General features: G+C 38.0%; 2 pseudogenes; one reads left to right on the top strand and one right to left on the bottom strand.

The window, feature by feature from the left end:
- Positions 1-86: 86 nt before the first annotated feature.
- LOC110123024 (endogenous retrovirus group K member 8 Env polyprotein-like) lies at positions 87-2,164 on the bottom strand (annotated as a pseudogene).
- Positions 2,165-8,061: 5,897 nt separating this feature from the next.
- Positions 8,062-8,948, top strand: LOC139033717 (olfactory receptor 4C3D-like; annotated as a pseudogene).
- Positions 8,949-20,035: the final 11,087 nt, after the last annotated feature.

Genomic DNA, 20,035 nt, shown 5'->3' with positions numbered 1-20,035 from the left:
CAAGCATCAGAAAGACAGAGATCATTTTTAAGGTGAGTGCTGGGGCAGCTTTTTGAAATTCCTGAAGTCCTGATCTGCCTTGCTTGTCAGGTCTTCTCCTCATGATCTTGCCATGAGTGGGATCTCCCTCCCCTTTTTTTTTTATTTTTTAAGACAGCTAGATGGATCTCAGCCACGAGCTTCTGAGTGTTCTGATGGAGAGTTCTGACAATACAAGGAAGGATTATAATGAGAAGTAGGACTAGGGCTGCCACAGTAGCATAACTGAGGATAGTTGATAGGATATTTTTTCCAGTAATAAAGTTAGAAAAGGTATGAAAAAAATCATTAGCAGCCCCTGCAGCAGTAAAGTCCAGACGGGAATGTTCTAAGGTTTTTAGCTGATCGTGAAGCTTTCCAAGACCTAAACTAATGCTGGAGCTATTCCATACACCTGAAATATGATTTTTAATCTTTTCCCAATTATAATCTGTATCATTTACTTTTAGGGGTGTTACACAAATCCACTGATAGTTGGCGTGACAGGATAATGCTAACTTTACTTTTAAGGCCTGTAATTCAGTTCCAATATGTATGACCGATTCTTCTAGGGCATCTACTTTTAATACTAATTTCCTATTTATAATCTCTTGTGTAGCTAGAGCTAAAGAAACATTTTTTGAAATATCATTGATATATTGAGCAGTATGTACCTGTTGAGTCAATGATATCGCTGCCACAGTGACAGAGGTAATTGCGATTATTAAGGCTGAAATCCCAAAGGTAAGTCGTCCTACAAGCCGTCGGGATCACATTAAATCTTGCAGTTGTTGCAGAACGGCTAGACCGTAATTGTTATACCAATAGGTACTCACTGCGACGGGCACCATCAGGTAAGGTGGGCGTCGCAGCACCACGAAGGAACAAATATTATACTGAGAGGTTAGGCAGGACGAGAGCATGCACTGTTCACAGTAGACTGACTATATTTGGTCCACCTGAATAGTTCATCTGTATATGAAGCTTTTTAGAGTTATTAGTGAACAAAAAAACGTAAGGGGAGGGTAAAGAAGCCAGTACAGAATAGGTGGAATCGTTCTCCGGCCGAGATAGAGTAACAAGGGAGGTGGCAGCAAGGGCTCTCCGAATTTCTGGTCGCCAAAAAGTTTTCCCCTTAGTTGTATAGGACAACATGGGGGGAACAAATTGATTATGATGCCATCTGCTGGCTGCCAACGGCCAAGGGACGGAATCATCTTTCCAATTGCTAAACCTATTGACATAGTCAGGAACAGATCCTGGATCCTGACTTGGGTTTGGATTGCTCCAGTCTTGTTTTCTATAGTTTTCCATATGACGTCTGAAGGAGCAACATCAATACAATTTGGATATTTTGGTGGAGCGTTGAGGAACAAGGATTTATAGGGGTCAAGGACCCCGGGCATACGGGCCTGTAATATCCACACCAGCCGATCTCCTGTTTTATCTGAAAATTTTGATGTTGGAGAATCTGTCAAAATTGCTTTCTGGGAGGCTCCGAGGGAGTGATAAGATTTCTTGGGAAGTTAAGGCAAAGGGGAAGATCATCTGTTAATCCCCTAAAAGTACAGTTAATATTAATGGGATAGTGATCTTTATCATAGGAAGTATAGGATCCTCCCAAAAGATGAGGCTGGTTTGTGTTGACCCGTATAGGGTCATTGTTCCAAGTAACTACTTGGAAAGTCGGGGGATCAGGGAAATATGCCCAATATTTTCTTTTGATGCCCAATATTTTTCTGATGTAGAAGAGGTAGCATTTACCTGGCAAGAAAGTGAAGCAAGCATAGCTATAAAAACCTTTTAGGAGAGGCTGAAGATCCCTGTAGAGAAGCTATTCTCTGTGCTTGATGGCAAAGCGACTTAATTTGTCCCCATGTGGGTATGGAGGCTTGTTGAGTTGCCCGCACAGGATGTCTTGGTTGCAGGTCATGAGGCATCTGATCTTCATCCAAAGATAGATTACTGAGATAAGCTTTAGAAACAAACTTAGAGTGTCTTTTTTAATAACTTAATTAAATCTGTTAGCAATATAACATAACAAGGAACTATCTCAGAAGTGAGTCTTAGTAAACACTAAACCTTAATTAACAAAACTAGAAACTTAGTTTAACAATTTACAAAACTTAATATTCAGTGATTTTTTTTTTTTATGGATACATTAACCCTGTAGCCAGGGAAGGCTTTAACCCATCAAATAAAAATGAAGTTTGTCAGGGAGCTGGAAAAAGCCAAGTGGCCGTCTTGGATTTTCCATAGCCCTGACTCTTTGATTTTCAGTTATTGTTCACCCATTTTTAAGTTTTCGATTTAGGAGTAGACTGTTGCCATGTTTTAAGGACATTAGGATAGCACAAGTCTAACAGTGAGAGGTTATTTTTGAGAAGCAAAATGAGCTTTTACACGTACCATAATCTTAAATAGCACTTATTTACTTTACTAAAGTAACAAAAGATTTTAAAAACAAATATAAATCACTTAAAGGCAAAGAAATTCATAATCTGTTATTGAAAGATTCATTCTAAGAAAACTTTGTTCTCTTAACATAGAGAGTAGACTAAATTTCAGTCTGTTACGAATTTACCAGATAGCAAATAAACGAAATTTATCAGCTACTCTTAGAAAAGTCTTTTATATAAATCTTGAAGAACTAGCAGTATTTTTTTAAAGGCATGAGAGTGAAACCATACAAGGCATGTTTAAAATCTAATTAAATTGTAATTGACAAAGTAGCCTGGTCATTGCTGTGACTTGTAACACTTTAACATGATAACTAAAATTATAACTGACAACATTTTACCAGGACATATCAGATTTTCATGAATTTCACATAATTTCTAGGATATCTATATAAGTAACATCAACCATACAATATAACCTGAGAAGATTTATCACTCCTCCAACAATAATTCCCATGCAATTTAACATGTCAAATGAACTCAGGTAGTTTAATAGCTCTTTGGGATGTCTCAGGGGCCCTCTGAAGCATCCCAAAGTCAGCTAGAAGTCAAGCTATTTAGGCAGTTTTGTCAATAAATATCAAAAGGGTTTATAGTACTCTGTCAGGTAGAATCATATAGATCACTGTGAAATAATATATTTACTTAGCCAAAGTAAAAAAGAAGATTTTAAAGGTAAACATAGAACAGATCACTTCAGAGGTAAAGAAACTTAAAATCCATTATCAAAGGCAGTTCAACATCTCAAGAAAACTTTTGTTTATACACAAAACTCTTTCCTTGGGGTCTAGTTTCTATAAAACCTTTTTATCACTTTCTGTACCCATTTGTTCTCCCATCCTGGAACAGCCAACTATAAGTCAGACTTACTTCCTTTTTCCTTCATAAAATGTAACTTCATTCCTCATACCTTCTTTACTGAACACACACATCTTACTTTCCTTAAGCAACCAAGAATTGACCTTTATATTATCAATCTACAGATTGGTGAACATAAATACCAGTGCCAATTTTTTAAAAAATTTTAGCAAACATCTCAGGATGGCATCAAACATTATTCATTAATAGTCCAAAATCTCTAGTTTCTCTGTAAGAGGAAATTAGTGTTCAGTAATGAATGTTTCAGAATCTTATTTTTTTTTTTTAAATGATCTAGCTATTCAATAAATCAGTCACTTAATTTAGCACAACCCTAGAAATTCAGGTTACCAAAATCTAAAGGGACTGTTTTAGAGAGACATTTCTAAAGTATGATGATTTTTAATAGTTTATCTAAAAACTCCTATCTCATTTACATTTTTTTTTTGAAGTTTCTTTACTTGAGGTACTTTCCTTGCTGACAAACTTGTAACAGATATTACAATATAACAATATTTAACTTATAATAAACCTAGGCATAATGAAAATATTTTACTTGATGTTAATTACTCTAAGACATGTCTATATTAGGTCAACAAACAAGCATTAATATCAGGTACTTAATACTGAATATTTTCCAGTTTACCTGAACCTGGAATTTATTGTTTAATTTAGAATTATTTGATTTGTAAGCACTTACCTTTTTTTAAGCCAATTAAATAGAGCTCTTTTACAAATTAACCTAAAAAATATTACCCAGAGACAAAGACATACCAAGACATATTTAGACAGACACAGTGCAAGATCTAGCTTCATTTTTTAAGTTTGGTCATGAATTAGATATTACAATATAAAATTTACTAGTTTATAAAAAAGTTGAAATAAATAAAAAATTTTAAAGGCTTTTTCCCTTTTCCCTCAGTCTCAGGAGTTAGAGATGGTCTAGATAAGTGTTCCTGAGAGCCCTGGTCTCAAGGCACAGGGAAAGAAAATCAAGTTCTAACAAAAAGCAAAATGGCCATCAAAAATCACAACACAGAACACAGAGTTAAAACACACACATATAAACCTGGCAGTCCTCATCAGACACTCCCTTAAATACAAGAATACAGTCTCTCAGAAAACCTTCTATAGAGACACAGAACTTCAGATGTCTTCAAAAATTTAAGAGGAGGAAAGGAAAAGAAGGAGGAGGAGGCAGGAAAGGGGGGCAAAAGGGGTGGCCTTACAGATGTCTCCTGCCACCTGCAGATACCCAGGCATTATGGGACTTTTCCCTGGGCTTCCAGAGAAGGGAGGACTGGAACTCGGCCCTACCAGAAACCAGAATTCGAGTTCTCTGCCAAGAGGAGGTGATCAGTCTCCAATCCTCAGCTCAAGCTGAGGCCCTTCGACCAGATTCCTGCATCCAGGACCAGGGGATTAGAAAAATGGGAAGGATAGGAAGGGCTAAGGAGAGGAAAGAGAGAGGGAAGGGGAGAGAGGTCAATTAAGTCTCTTGTTCCTTACTATTCAGGGCACTCTGGCCAGTTGTCTGCATCAGGAGGAGACCAGGGACAAAAGGGTCCCAGTTGCGGCCACTGGGTCTGGTCCATTGGCAGGCAAGCTGGCCTCTGAGTACCCCGAGTGGTCAGGATGTCAGTCTCAGCGAAGAAGAGTCCCCACCAGTTGCAAGAAGCGGGACCCCTTCCAGGGCCAGTAACTGGGCTCTTATAAATGAATTGTCTGAGAGACACATGTGCTGACAAAGCAAGAGATCTCACTGGAAAGGGCACCCGAGTGGAGGGCAGGAGGGTAAGGGAACTCAGGAGAACTGCTCTCTCCTGGAAAATAAGGACATTGCTCCTGTACAAATGTGAAAAATGATTGAACACCAGCCTTTTTTACTTTAATACTTCTTTTATTTAATAGCTGCAATATAACCCCAATAAAAAGCTGTCTTTCCTTTAACTCACTGTTACCCATTTTTGTTACTAATTAGAAGAAGAAAAAGGAGAGGATCTTAATCTTAGAAAAGAAGGAACCTTAAACCTACCCACCTTCCTTACCCTACCTTTCTTATGCAGGGGGGCCTGTAGTGCCCTAGTGGGGTCCTAAAGAATAAACCTAAAGCCTACCCACTTTCCTCACCCTACCTATCTCAGGCAGGGGGGCCCGCAGCACCCGAGTGGGGTCCGAGCCATCCCAAAGACTGAACAATGGGGGGGATTACCTTCGGGTTCCCTGTTCGTGGCGCCACTTGCCGGGGTCCAGCCTCAGCAGGATCCAGGGGTACCCTCAGGATGAACGGCGTCGGCGAGAAAAAGAGAGAGAGAGAGAGAGAGAGAGAGAGCCAGACTGGGGGTGTGCAGCAGAGTCTGGCAAATCTTTATTTTTTTTACCGTAGCTTTTATATTCTAAGTTAGTACATTTTTAAGGGGAAGATAGTTTAATATTACATCAACTTATCCTTCACGAAATCAGGGTGTTTTCTGCATACTTCTTTGTGAGAGTCTTGTACATTCTGGCCATGGGGCCTATTGACATTTTATGACCTAAGTGAATGCAAAGCTGTTTTCCATAATCTATTCTTTAATGAACAAAAAGATCAGTCCTTTTGCAGAAGTTAGCAGTTAAATTTATCTAAAATGTTTACCACACAAAGACTCTGCATCTCCAGTGAGGCAGCCCCTGTTTAGCATTCCTGGTTAAAATGAAGATTTCTAAACTCTTATTTTTCTAAGTCTTTAACTACAACCACTTTTAGAATAATATTTTTATGTTCTCTAATAGGGCTTCCTCACCTCCCGAAGGGCTCTGTGCCTATTAGTGCCTTTTGTGTGATCAGGTTCTTTATGCTGTTTATGATTAAGGTGTTGTGAGCAGTCATGTGCATTAGTACGCATTTGCCAAGCAGGCTAGAATGCCAGCAAAGGGGTCTAAATTGAAACACTCCTTTCATCCTGGATAATCTTATAGGATACCACCGTCCAGGGGACATATTGATTAAAGTTCTAAGTTGATTCTGTTTGGAGAGAGATCGGGGAAGGCCTTCTACCCGTGTCACAGAAATTAGGGAGTAGTCTAATATAGCAAGCATCAGAAAGACAGAGATCATCTTTAAGGTGAGCGCCGGGGCAGCTTTTCGAAATCCCTGAAGTCCTGATCTGCCTTGCTTGTCAGGTCTTCTCCTCATGACCTTGTCATGGGTGGGATCTCGTGTGCTGGCTCCCGGCACTACCCCATCCTTGGGATTCTCCAGGCAAGAATACTGGAGTGGGTTGCCATTTCCTTCTCCAATCCATGAAAGTGAAGTCACTCAGTCGTATCCGACTCTTAGCGACCCCATGGACTGCAGCCTACCAGGCTCCTCCGTCCATGGGATTTTCCAGCCAAGAGTACTGGAGTGGAGTGGACTGAGCCACTAGGGAAGCCCATAGTCTGGAAAAGCAGAGCGACTCTTATCCATGGGGAATGGCTATTTACCAAGCATGTGTTATCATTTAATAGGTTTCAGGCACTGCAGACATCATGCCAGACACTCTAGCGGTCAGAGTGAAGAAACACAGCTGAGTAGCTTATGTATTCTGATAGGTACCAGGGTGGATGTGTCACCAAGGACTTATATCAGTTCAGTTCAGTTCAGTCGCTCAGTCGTGTCCGACTCTTTGCGACCCCATGAATCACAGCACTCCAGGCCTCCCTGTCCATCACAAACTCCCAGAGTTTACTCAAACCCATGCCCGTTGTGTATATGTACATTTCCATAAATTACTTGTTTATGATAGATAGATAGGGGCTTCCCTGGTAGCTCAGCTGGTAAAGAATCTGCTTGCAATGCAGGAGACCTGGATTCAATCTCTGGGTTGGGAAGATCCCCTGCAGAAGGGAATGGCTATCCACTCCAGTATTCTGGCCTGGAGAATTCCATGGAATGTATAGTCCATGGAGTCACAAAGAGTTGAACGCGACTGAACGACTTACACTTCACTGTGATGGAAAATTGTTGATCATGTATTTGTTTTCACAGTTAGAACTGAGTGTTCAAATATAGATTATCATGAATGAAGGAATTATTCTTATATTTGCACAGGACCTCTGAGACTTCCCTGGTGGCTCAGACAGTAAAAGCATCTGCCTACAATGCAGGAGACCTGGGTTCAATCCCTGGGTTGGGAAGATCCCCTGGAGAAGGAAATGGCAACCCACTCCAGTATTCTTGCCTGGAAAATCCCGTGGACAGAGGAGCCTGGCAGGCTACAGTCCATGGGGTCACAAAGAGTTGGACATGACTGAGCCACTTCACTTCACTTCACTTCACTTCACTTCTGAGCCTACAAGATACATCTGAGAATTACAACTTATAACCTCATAGACACAGAGAAGGGCTTGAAAGTTTGAGATACTGAGATGATGCAACAAAGGCCAATGGAGAAGGAACCAAAGTGAGAATCCAGGTCTCATGTACATAGCACAGTGTTTTTCAGTAAATCATATATCAAATGTCCTTATCAATATTTTACAGGTGTTAGGTACTAGGAGTCCGAAGAGATAACAGCCATCATTGAAGAAGTAAGAAAGTCTTGAAGAAAATACTGGGCAAGAATGCCAAAGACATGCTGCACATTTACAGTGACTGCACTATTTTTTTCTCAGAAATTCAGACCAGAATCCTTTCAAGATTAACAAGCACCATTCTTTATTACTTTTTAGGTAATTCAGGCTCTAAAAAGTTGTTACTTGCTGAATGGATCTTCTTATGCTTCAAAGCAACGTGACAGAATTTGTTCTCTTGGGACTCACACAGAATCCACACTTACAGAAAGTACTCTTCATTGTCTTTCTGCTCATTTTCCTGTTTACCATGGTGGCCAATCTGCTCATTGCCATCACCATCTCCCTCATTCCCACTCATAGATGCCTTTTACATATCTGCCACAATCCCTAAAATGCCCATTGATCTGCTGTACCAGAGGAGAACCATCTCTTGGCATGGATGCCTGGCTCAATTCTTTTTGGTTCACTTCCTGGGAGGATCAGAAGTCATAGTCCTCATTGTCATGGCCTATGACTGCTATGTGGCCATCTGCAAGCCTCTGCACTACACAACCATCATGCAACTGGAAGTCTGCCAGCTTCTAGTGGTTGTGGCCTTGATTGGGGGGATCATGCATGCTACTGTGCAGATTCTTTTCACAGTAGACTTGACCTTCTGTGGTCACAATGTCATGGACCACTTCATGTGTGATTTCTTCTCACTGTTGAAAATTGCCTGCAGTCACACACACACACTTGGAATGGTGGTGGCATCCAACAGTGGGGCCATGTGCTTGCTCATTTTTTTTCCTGCTCTTCATCTCCTACATAGTCATCCTGAGCTCCCTGAAATCCCATGGCTCTGAAGGACAGCATAAGGCCTTATCTACATGTGGCTCCCATTTTACAGTAGTGGTGCTCTATTTTGTCCCTTGTATATTTAGTTACATGCGTCCTGTGACCACTTACCCTGGGAACAAATTGGTGAGTGTGTTCTTTATAATACTCACTCCCATGTTAAATCCTATCATTTACACAGTGAGAAACACAGAGGTGAAAAATGTCATGTGGAGTGTGTTGAAGAGGAGAGTAGCTTAGGCTATCCTTGAGTCCGAGAAAGTAATGATTTATATACATAGGGAAGATTTTACCTGTTGTAAATTGTGAAAGAAATTTAAGAATTTTTCAGATCATCTCCATTAAAAAGATTTCTCATGCTGATTTCTCCCCAGAAAAAGGTATTTTATCAACTAAAAAAAAAAGGACTAGAAACTAACATTTGTTGGGTATTTGATAATGGCTAGCTATTTTTAGTCTTTTTGATAACTTAATATACTTTACCAAGGCTTGTATGTTCACATTTATAGATTTTGAATAAGCAAGGAAAAGAACTATAATCTCCTAGTGGATCATTGTTGCATATTTTTTCTCCAGAGTCTTACTGCTTCTGTACTAAATTCTTTATATATGCTTCTTGGATGAAAGTTGCTTTCCATAGGATCTGATTTCATAATTTCTTTAATTTCTGCTTAGCCTGTGGGAAAGTATTCTGGTATAGAAATTCTCAGATAGATATGTGGGCAAGAGAGAGATGGAAGTGCAAGAATCATTACTGATTTTCTTTTTCTGAAATAAGAATTTACTAAAAACAAATAGAGAAGTACCCATAAAAGGAGGAATGAATAATTCACAATCTACTTCATTTTTTTTTTTGCCACACAGTTTAGGTCAGAAAGTTTGAAATCACTCTTAATTTGCTCTTTATTATTTGTTTAAATATCCTTATAGCTCATGGTTTCCTTGAATATGAAGGAAATGTTTTCTTCCATACAAAGACTGAGGAAACATTTGAAATAAGAATGGCAAGCATTTTTTTTAATCAAGTTTCAACAGAAAGTCATTTAATTAGGTTCAAAACTATGAAGGGAACTATATGAAGCTATGTATTTGTCTGATACATATATTTACATTAAATGATCCCCTTATTATCTATATGGCATATTTGCTTCAGTTGATTTGTCCATGTAAACTGGTGGTTCCATTATCATTATCCCCATTTTACAGAGAAATAAATTGAAGCCACGAATACTTACTAATTTATTGAAATCAAATCACACATTTTTATCCCATAGTGTGTGTCAGGAAAACTAGAATACAGCTTCCTTTCAAAAGTTTCAGCTATGAACTTCTGACCAAAGTCTTTAAAACTTAGTTTTGCTTTCATTCAAATAAAACACAGTAGTCCATACTATGTTTAGGTATACAGTTATGAAACTTACCTTTAGTTTTAATTGTCCACTTTGTCCTTCAGGAAAATCATGTTGGAATCACTGCAGCCTTGTAGCAAATGTCTCAAATATAGCACTACAAGTTGATACCATGGCAAAGGATTCCTTTTTCATAAAACTAAAATTTTATTTCAGATTTTCCATTAATAATTATTTAATAATATGTCATATTAAATATTATTATTAATATATAATTATAACATCAATAATGATGTGATATATATTCATATAAACTTCCCATTTATAAAGCTAAAAATTTCTTTCAGATTTTTCCCAGTATTTAAATTGTCCATCATAAAAATAAAATAGCTAATACTGCAAGGTTGCAATACTGTTCTATGCATGTGAAGGATACAAGGTCATTCTACATTATATAACTCATAAATCTAAGTTCTCTGATTACAACACTTGTAACAAATGTTACTTCTGTTGCTTCTCAGAAATATCACTTTCTCAAACCCAATGATCAACTGGAACTATTTTTCCCCTAATTTTCACATACTGTAATAGCAGAGCATCATACTGGTGTGATTGTGTTTACTAAGTCATGTTGGAATATCTCCAGTTCATAAGAAACCAAACATTTTCCAACAAAGTCTAGATCTAAAACATATCATCAATACTTAACCTATTAAAATTATCCAGTTTGTAATTGCTGATGAGAATGAAACATTTCAAAAAATCTCGACTAAATGCTATGTGGTTCATTTTGTCTAATGATTTTTAGAGAAGGGAGGGTAGTACCCTGGGGGTAAGGATGGGAAAACACTAAGAGTGGTTTCTATGCTAAGACCAAACAGAGGATTTGGAGAGGGAAACTCAGGCCAATGATTGCATCTTAGAGGATACACCTGGGACTCGACAGAAGGGCGAGAAGATTAATGATGCATAAATTGTTAATTGCCAACAGCAATCTTTCAAGGTATAAGAACTGAAGGAGGAAATGCAAGGCAGTCTTGCATTCTCAGTGTATAGAGTCTTGATGGTTTGTAAGTTTAATGCTTGTTTAGATGATCCTTTGCACTATCACCAAGAATCTCCCCTAAGAACTGTCACATGCTTATTTCTGATACTTAAAAACATAATAATGACATAAGTAATGTTTGGATCTGTTATGTAAGGATATTTTGGTTTAATCTGAACTTTTAATTCCATAAAATATTAGGCATTAAGTGAGTGGAATGAGTGTACTACTGTTGGAGGCAAGTATGATGCATACCTTTTGATAGGTTCTTTACATACTTTATTCATGTAGCAGCAAGTATTATTAGAGAGGTCTTCACTCCATTTTATACAGAAGGAAAATGTGATCCAATGAAGTTAGACAACATTATCAGGTCTTTTAGTCTTTGCTTCCTCTACTCTTCTCACTTATCAATACTCCTTGATATCATGAAATGAAAAACACATATCTGATTATTGGCCACATTGTGAAGAGTGTCACTGAGATATTGTTCTCAGTGTGAGGCATTTTCTTCCCTTTGTCTCCCTGTTTGCCTTCATTTCCCAGGTTACTTATACTCTGTAGACTCTTCTTGTGTTAATGAAAAGCCATCAGATTTTTTCCTGCAGATATGCTCCCTTCATGGGTATCATGATAAGTGAGATGACATAGACTCAGGAAATGAAATTCAAATGTTTGAATTTCAAAGGACATGACACTTGGGTGAAAGAGATATTTAAAGGAAAAATAAGCAGCTCAATCACTGAGGAAATTGATATTCTGTTTGAGCATGAGGTAGCACCTTGAAGAATGACATAGGTGCATTTCCATAGAGCTCTCCCATTGCTATTCTGTAGTGTACACAATTATTACTGGAAAAAGTGACTCTATGTTTTACTCTATTCAGTGTAGGTAATAAGTAAGTTAAAATTACCTGCACTGAATAGAGTAGAACATAGAGCCACTTTTTCTAGTGTGTATATATATATGTGTATTTTCTAGTGAGTATATACATATATGTGTATATATATATATACTCATTTCTGGTGTAGGTGTTATATACGCACCCATTTCTAGTATATATATATACATACATACATATATATATACACATTGTTTGGTGCCTACACTGGGCCAGAGACTTATGGGAGCTGGTATACAACATTGAATACACACACAAAAAAGTTCTTTTTTATGGGACTAAAGTTCCAATGTGGAGTAGATAGGTAATAAGCAAGTAAACACCTAAACTAAAAGTATAATTTTGTTAACAATGGGTAAGATTAAAAAAAAAACCACACATTTTATTTATAAGAGGGTGATGCCAGAGAGAAGAATTAGATATATCTATTTGTGTAGTCGTTTGAAGCAAAGACAGATTTTCAGTTTGATCCAAGTTTGAATAACTGTATTACACATCTTCCTTTTGAAAAATAAGTAGGTTATTTTAAAACATGCATTTGAAATGGGGGAAATATCTCTCCCAACAAAGCAAAACTAATTCCTTGGGAGATGAATATTTCTTACTATTTTTCTTTTATAATGCACAGATATATACAAATCACACAAAGAGCTGGTATATTTGTGGTATTACTCTTTTCAAGGCAGAGAAAATTAAGGAACAAATCTCTAAGAAAGCACATCTGAGATGAATAGTGAAAGAAAAAATAAATTCACTAACATATGTTCAAGCCACTAGGTAAGATCATGGGGTAACATTAGAAAGATAGTAAAGATCATCCAAACACAGAACATGACCCACAACCTTCAAGAATCATATTCAGTAAAATTCTTATGCTCCTCCTTCTCAGGAGACTTCATTAAGTGGTCAACTACATTAAGGTCCAAGTTGTAATCTGTTGTGAAATGTGTTGTAAATTAATATTTAGTACAAATGAAGTTAGAAAAAGAATGAAGGCTGCAACCCTCACTATTTCTAAATTGAAAGTATGTCACTTGATAATACTAACCATTATGCACTGAGAAGTGTTTACCAGGTGGCACTAGTGGTAAAGAACACGCTTGCCAATGCAAGAGACTTAGGCAACGTGGATTCGATCTGTGGGTCGGGAAGATCCCCTGGAGGAGGACATGGAGACCCACACCAGTATTCTGGTCTGGGGTATCCCATGAGCAAATGAGTCAGGCCACTGCAGTTCCCATGGCCTCAAAAAGTTGGTCAGGACTGAAATGACTTAGCATGATGCATGCATTGAGAAAGAATTTAGTTATTATTTTTCAAACCTGAGGTACATTTTCAAATTTTTTATAAAGGCAACTGTCCTGTAGTTAGATGTGACACAGTGTTAATAATAATATTGATAGAATAGAGAGCACCAGGTTACATGATAGAAAAATTCAGTCCTGGTACTAATTAGATGGCCAAGAATAAGTCTTATTGACTTTTCTTCATCTATATTATCACGCAAACAAATCATTGTTTGGACTTTCTTACATTCAAGAAGAGAGCTTACCTGTTGAAGAAATAAATGGATGGTTAATATTATAACATGATCTAGCTTTGTACACCTGGAGCATCAGTTTGGCCTGAGTCCAGGGAAGCTCTGCCCCTGGGAAAAGGGGATCATTGCAGGGGTGGATGGGAACACATGGGTATAGTGACTAGTGCCTCAGTCAATAGAAACAACCTCAAAGGGATGCAGTTGAAATGATGAAAGTCTACATATTTTGAAATCCTGTGCCATTTGAAAATAGCACTTTGATCTCTTTTAGCCCAGGTCTATTACCCAAAGGAGAACATCTCAATGATGCTATATCTTCTAAGATGTGGACTGTAAAGTGTTTACCAATTAAACTCAAATACACCTAAGTGACAGACTTATTTCAATGATTTTGTAAACAGCTTAGCTGGCTATCTTTCTGGCAACATTTCCTAGTTAGATGAAATTTGAATTCCTCTACCATCCACAAGAGTGTCTACCTATATAAGTCCTTGGCCACTTAGACCACCTGTTTTAATTATTTCTTCAAAATCATTAGAACCACTGGTCCTATTAAAATGATTCCTTATTAGTTAATCAGATGTTTTGCTTCAAGTGTGGTTCTGATTTACTTGCCTCCAGTTGGATTTGCTATGATGAAACTAACGTGTCATGATTCCTAGAGAAAAGTTTGTTTTAGCACAGCCTAGATGGCACAGTGATTTTGGCTGTCCTGACATGATCCCAGAATATCTACTTGTACAATATGTGCATTCTACTTACTGGGACCACAGATGATTGTCTTTTAGAGGTCACTAACATGAGGTAGTGCAGGTCAGGAAGCAACAGTTAGAACTGGACATGGAACAACAGACTGGTTCCAAATAGGAAAAGGAGTACGTCAAGGCTGTATATTGTCACCCTGCTTATTTAACTTATATGCAGAATATATCATGAGAAACACTGGGCTGGATGAAGCACAAGCTGGAATCAAGATTGCCAGAAGAAATATCAATAACCTCAGATATGCAGATGACACCACCCTTATGGCAGAGAGTGAAGAGGAACTAAAAAGCCTCTTGATGAAAGTGAAAGAGGAGAGTGAAAAAGTTGGCTTAAAGCTTAACATTCAGAAAACTAAGATCATGGCATCTGGTCCCATCACCTCAGGGGAAATAGATGGGGAGACAGTGGAAACAGTGTCAAACTTTGTTTTTATTGGGGCTCCAAAATCACTGCAGATGGTGACCGCAGCCATGAAATTAAAAGACGCTTACTCCTTGGAAGGAAAGTTATGACCAACCTAGACAGCATATTAAAAAGCAGAGACATTACTTTGCCAACAAAGGTCCATCTGGTCAAGGCTATGGTTTTTCCAGTGGTCATGTATGGATGTGAGAGTTGGACTGTGAAGAAAGCTGAGGGCCAAAGAATTGATGCTTTTGAGCTGTGGTGTTGGAGAAGACTCTTGAGAGCCCTTGGACTGCAAGGATATCCAGCCAGCCTATCCTAAGGGAGATCAGTCCTGGGTGTTCATTGGAAGGACTGATGCTGAAGCTGAAACTCCAATACTTTGGCCACTTCATGCGGAGAGTTGACTCACTGGAAAAGACCATGATTCTGGGAAGGGTTGGAGGCAGGAGGAGAAGGGGATGACAGAGAATGAGATGGCTGGATGGCATCACCGACTCGATGGGCATGAGTTTGCGTAAACTTCGGGAGCTGGTGATAGACAGGGAGGCCTGGTGTGCTGCAATTCATGGAGTCGCAAAGAGTCAGACACGACTGAGTGACTGAACTGAACTGAACTGAACTGAACATGAGGTAACATGAGAATGAATTTTTGAGGAGGCAGTTTTAACAATTTATTTAAGTAGTAAACATGTTTTTATTAATTTGAACCACTAATTTGAAATCATTGAAATAGTTGAATCACTTGTATAAGGTAACAAGTATATTTAAAAAGTGTTAGTAGTTCACCTGTTTGTCTGTATAAACACATTAAAGCCTCAAGAGGAAGAGTCTTGAGTAATCAACAACTTTTATCTTGACTTACAATCCAGATCATGAGATGAGTGAATGAAAGAGTGTGTTTCAGAAACATTTCTTAGAAAAAGGAGGAACAGGAGCATCTAGTATGTAGAGAAGAGTTTTAGGCAAATTTTATGTTTTCCTTTTTTTCATGCAGTTTTCTATGTGTGTGCCTATATGTGTATTATTATGTATATTTCTGCTTTCCACTTATAATAATTTTCTTTAACTTTATTTTTCTGCTACTCACCTTTGAGAAAGAGTTTTGGTAGTGTTTTTCTTTCTGTTTTGATGAGTTAATAATTCTAATTATTTAAGGACCCGATAATTTGGATCACACATACAGACAAAAATGCAACATATATATGTATTTGTGAGCAGCTCTGCCCACAGGGATGGTGTTTATGTTGGTGCTGAGGGTGATGCTGATGATTTGCTCAGGGAGGGGGTGGTGAAACCAAGAAAGGTTGTTTAGGAATTAAGCCCCTCCCTCTGGATGCAATCAAAAAGCAGTTTATATATCTACAAAGTGATAGTAATTTTCATCCAGAGAAGGTGTTACTGTAGGTATTTGTATCTCCACTCATCTTTCAAGCAAAACAAGTAGCTTGGGAAGACTTACCATCAGAAATAACCCTTCTAAAGTCCTTTATTAGAGACATAGTCTTTTGCTGATACCTGTGTTCCAGGCAGAGGGTTTCTGAGGAACACAGGGCACTAATGCTCCTTAAAACTGACACAGAGGCTCATCCTACATACATTTTTATCACCTTGCTGTTATCCAGGGTTTTACTGAATAAATCATTTAGCCCCATGAGAAATTCAGATATAAGAAAAATCTATCAGCTGTAAAACTGACTTCTTGGTTCACATCCAGGCTTTATCATTTATAGTATTAAGCAAATTAATAATTTTGTTCTATTATATCAGCCATGAAGTTATCTTATTATAGCTAATTGTGAGGATTAAATTATCATTTAATTTAAAATGATATAGAGTATTAGCAAAATTTCTGATATATAGCATGTACTAAATGATATATTACTATTATTAGCTTAATTAGCATATGTGTATAGATTATGCATCTCTATATATGCATTATACTACATTTAATTTTATTTTATTTGGAAACCAATAATACATGCATTATTTATGCTATCAATTAAATTCCGTTAATGAATGATTAAATGAAAACAAATTAACATGAGATGACTTTTTACCTCACTATTTGGTTAATATACACAATAATGACAATATTTAGTATCAGTAAGGCTGTGGCAAAAGTTACTGTTCAGTATATTATTTATGTGAGTATGGTGTTGCTGTTCAGTTGCTAACTCATGCCTGATTCTGTGACCCCATGAACTGCAGCACACCAGTCTTCCCTGTCCTTCACTGTTTCCCAGATTTTGCTTAAATTCACTTTCATTGAGCCAGGGATGCTATCTAAGCATTTCATCCTCTGTCCTCATCATAAGATGCAAATGCAAGAAGGCAAAGCGATTGTCCAAGAAGACTTGACAAATAGCCAAGGAAAGAAGAGAAGCAAAAAGTATAGGAGAATAGGGAAAAAAAATTACCCAAATGAAAGCAGAGTTCCAGAGAATAGCAAGGAGAGATAAGAAGGCCTTCTTAAGTGAACAAGGCAAAGAAACAGAGGAAAGCAATAGAATAAAAAGGCCTAGAGATCTCTTTAAGAAAATCAGAGATATCAAAGAAATATTTCATAAAAAGATGGGCACAATAAATAACAGAAGTGGTGAGGACCTAACAGAAGCAGAAAAGATTAAGAAGAGGCAGAAAAAATACACAGAAGAGCTATACAAAAAATATATTCATGACTTAGATAACCACAGTGGTGTGGTCACTCATCTAGAGACTTATATCTTGGTGTGTGAAGTCACGTGAGTTCGTTACTATGAACAAAGCTAGTAGAGGTGACAAAACATCAGCTGGCTATTTAAAACCCTAAAAGATGATGCTATTAAAATACTGCATTCAGTATGCCAGCACATTTGGATGACTCAGCAGTGGTCATAGAAATGGAAAAGATCAGTTTTCTTTCCAACAATGCCAACAAATATTCAAACTACTATATAATTATGTTCATTGCTCATGCTAGCAAGGTTATGATCAAAATCCTTCAAGGTAGACTTCAGCAGTACATGAACTGAGAATTTTCAAATGTAAAATCTGGGTTTAGAAAAGGCAAAGAAACCAGAAATCAAATTGCTAGCATTCTTTGGATCATGAAGAAAGCAAGCGAGTTCGAGGGAAACATCTACTTGAGCTTCATTAGCTATGGTAAAGCCTTTGACACTATGGATCACAACAAACTTCGGAAAATTCTTTTTTTTTTTTAAACCTATAATCAATACATTTTGAATAAATTCTTAGAACACTACATTTTACTACCCCACTCACATTTCATGTTTTTTAATCATAATTACATCTTTTTTCATAAAAGAGATGGAGACACCAGACCACCTTATGGTAAAGAAACCTCTTGCAATGCAGGGGACTCAGGTTCAATACCTGGGTCAAGAAGATCACCTGGAGAAGTGAAAGACAAGCCATTTCTGTATTCTTGTCTTTAGAATTCCATGGACAGAGGAGCCTGGGGGACTGTAGTCCATAGGGTTGCAAAAAGTCAGACATGACTGAGCATGTAACACTTTCCTTTCTTTTCACTTTCTTTTTATCTGTATGCTTAGAAACCTGTTCAGTTCAGTTCACTCACTCAGTTGTATCCGACTCTTTGTGACCCCATGAATCACAGCATGCCAAGCCTCCCCATCCACCACCAACTCCCGCAGTTTACCCAAACTCATGTCGATTGAGTCGGTGATGCCGTCCAACCATCTCATCCTCTGTCATCCTCTTCTCATCTTGCCCTCAATCTTTCCAAGCATCAGGGTATTTTCAAATGAGTCAGGTGTTCTCATCAGGTGGCCAAAGTATTGGAGTTTCAGCTTTAGCATCAGTCCTTCCAATGAACACCCAGGAATGATCTCCTTTAGGATGGACTAGATGGATCGTCTGGCAGTCCAAGGGACTCTCAAGAGTCTTCTCCAACACCACAGTTCAAAAGCATCAATTCTTCAGCACTCAGCTCTCTTTATAGTCCAACTCTCACATCCATACATGACTACTGGAAAAACCATAGTTTTGACTAGATGGAACTTTGTTTGGCAAAGTAATGTCTCTGCTTTTTAATATGCTGTCTAGGTTGGTCATAACTTTCCTTCCAAGGAGTAAGCGTCTTTTAATTTCATGGCTGCAATCGCCATATGCAGTGATTTTGGAGCCCCCCAAAATAAAGTTGTAGACACTGTGTATGTTTCTCCATCTATTTCCCATGAAGTGATAGAACTGGATACCATGATCTTAGTTTTTTTAATGTTAAGCTTTAAGCCAACTTTTTCACTCTCCTCTTTCATTTTCATCAAGAGGCTCCTTAGTTCTTCTTCACTTTCTGCCATAAGGGTGGTGTCATCTGCATATCTGAGGTTATTGATATTTCTCCTGGCAATCTTGATTCTAGCTTGTGCTTCTTCCAGCCCAGCGTTTCTCATGATATACTCTGCATATAAGTTAAATAAGCAGGGTGATAATATACAGCCTTGACATACTCCTTTTCCTATTTGGAACCAGTCTGTTGTTTCATGTTCAGGTCTAATTGTTATTTCTTTGACATGCATACAGGTTTCTCAAGAGGCAGGTCAGATGGTCTGGTATTCCCATCTCTTTAAGAATTTTCCACAGTTTATTGTGATCCACACAGTCAAAGGCTTTGACATAGTCAATAAAGCAAAAGTAGATGATTTTACGGAACCCTCTTGCTTTTCCCATGATCCAGTGGATGTTGGCAATTTTATATCTGTTTCCTCTGCCTTTTCTAAAACAAGCTTGAACATCTGGAAGTTCACAGTTCATACATTGCTGAAGCCTGGCTTCGAGAATTTTGAGCATTATTTTACTAGCGTGTGAGATGAGTGCAATTGTGCAGTAGTTTGAGCATTCTTTGAGATTACCTTTCTTAGGGATTGGAATGAAAACTGACCGTTTCCAATCCTGTGACCACTGCTGAGTTTTCCAAATTGGCTGGCATATTGAGTGTAGCACTTTCACCGCACCATCTTTCAGGATTTGAAATAGTTCAACTGGAATTCCATCACCTCCACTAGCTTTGTTCATAGTGATGCTTCCTAAGGCCCTCTTGACTTCGCATTCCAGGATGTCTGGCTCTAGGTGAGTGATCACACTATTGTGATTATCTGGGTCATGAAGATCTTTTTTGTATAGTTTTCTGTGTTTTCTTGCCACCTCTTCTTAATATCTTCTGCTTCTGTTAGATCCATACCATTTCTGTCTTTACTGAGTCCATCTTTTCATGAAATGTTCCCTTGGTAGAAACCTGTATGCAGGTCAAAAAGCAACAGTTAGAACTAAACATGGGATAATGGACTGGTTCAAAGCTGG

The sequence above is a fragment of the Odocoileus virginianus genome, unplaced genomic scaffold, assembly GCF_023699985.2.
Source record: "Odocoileus virginianus isolate 20LAN1187 ecotype Illinois unplaced genomic scaffold, Ovbor_1.2 Unplaced_Scaffold_40, whole genome shotgun sequence".
NCBI classification, from domain to species: domain Eukaryota; kingdom Metazoa; phylum Chordata; class Mammalia; order Artiodactyla; family Cervidae; genus Odocoileus; species Odocoileus virginianus.
Note: the sequence above shows the minus strand (reverse complement) of the source record. Positions and strands in the feature narration are given on the sequence as shown.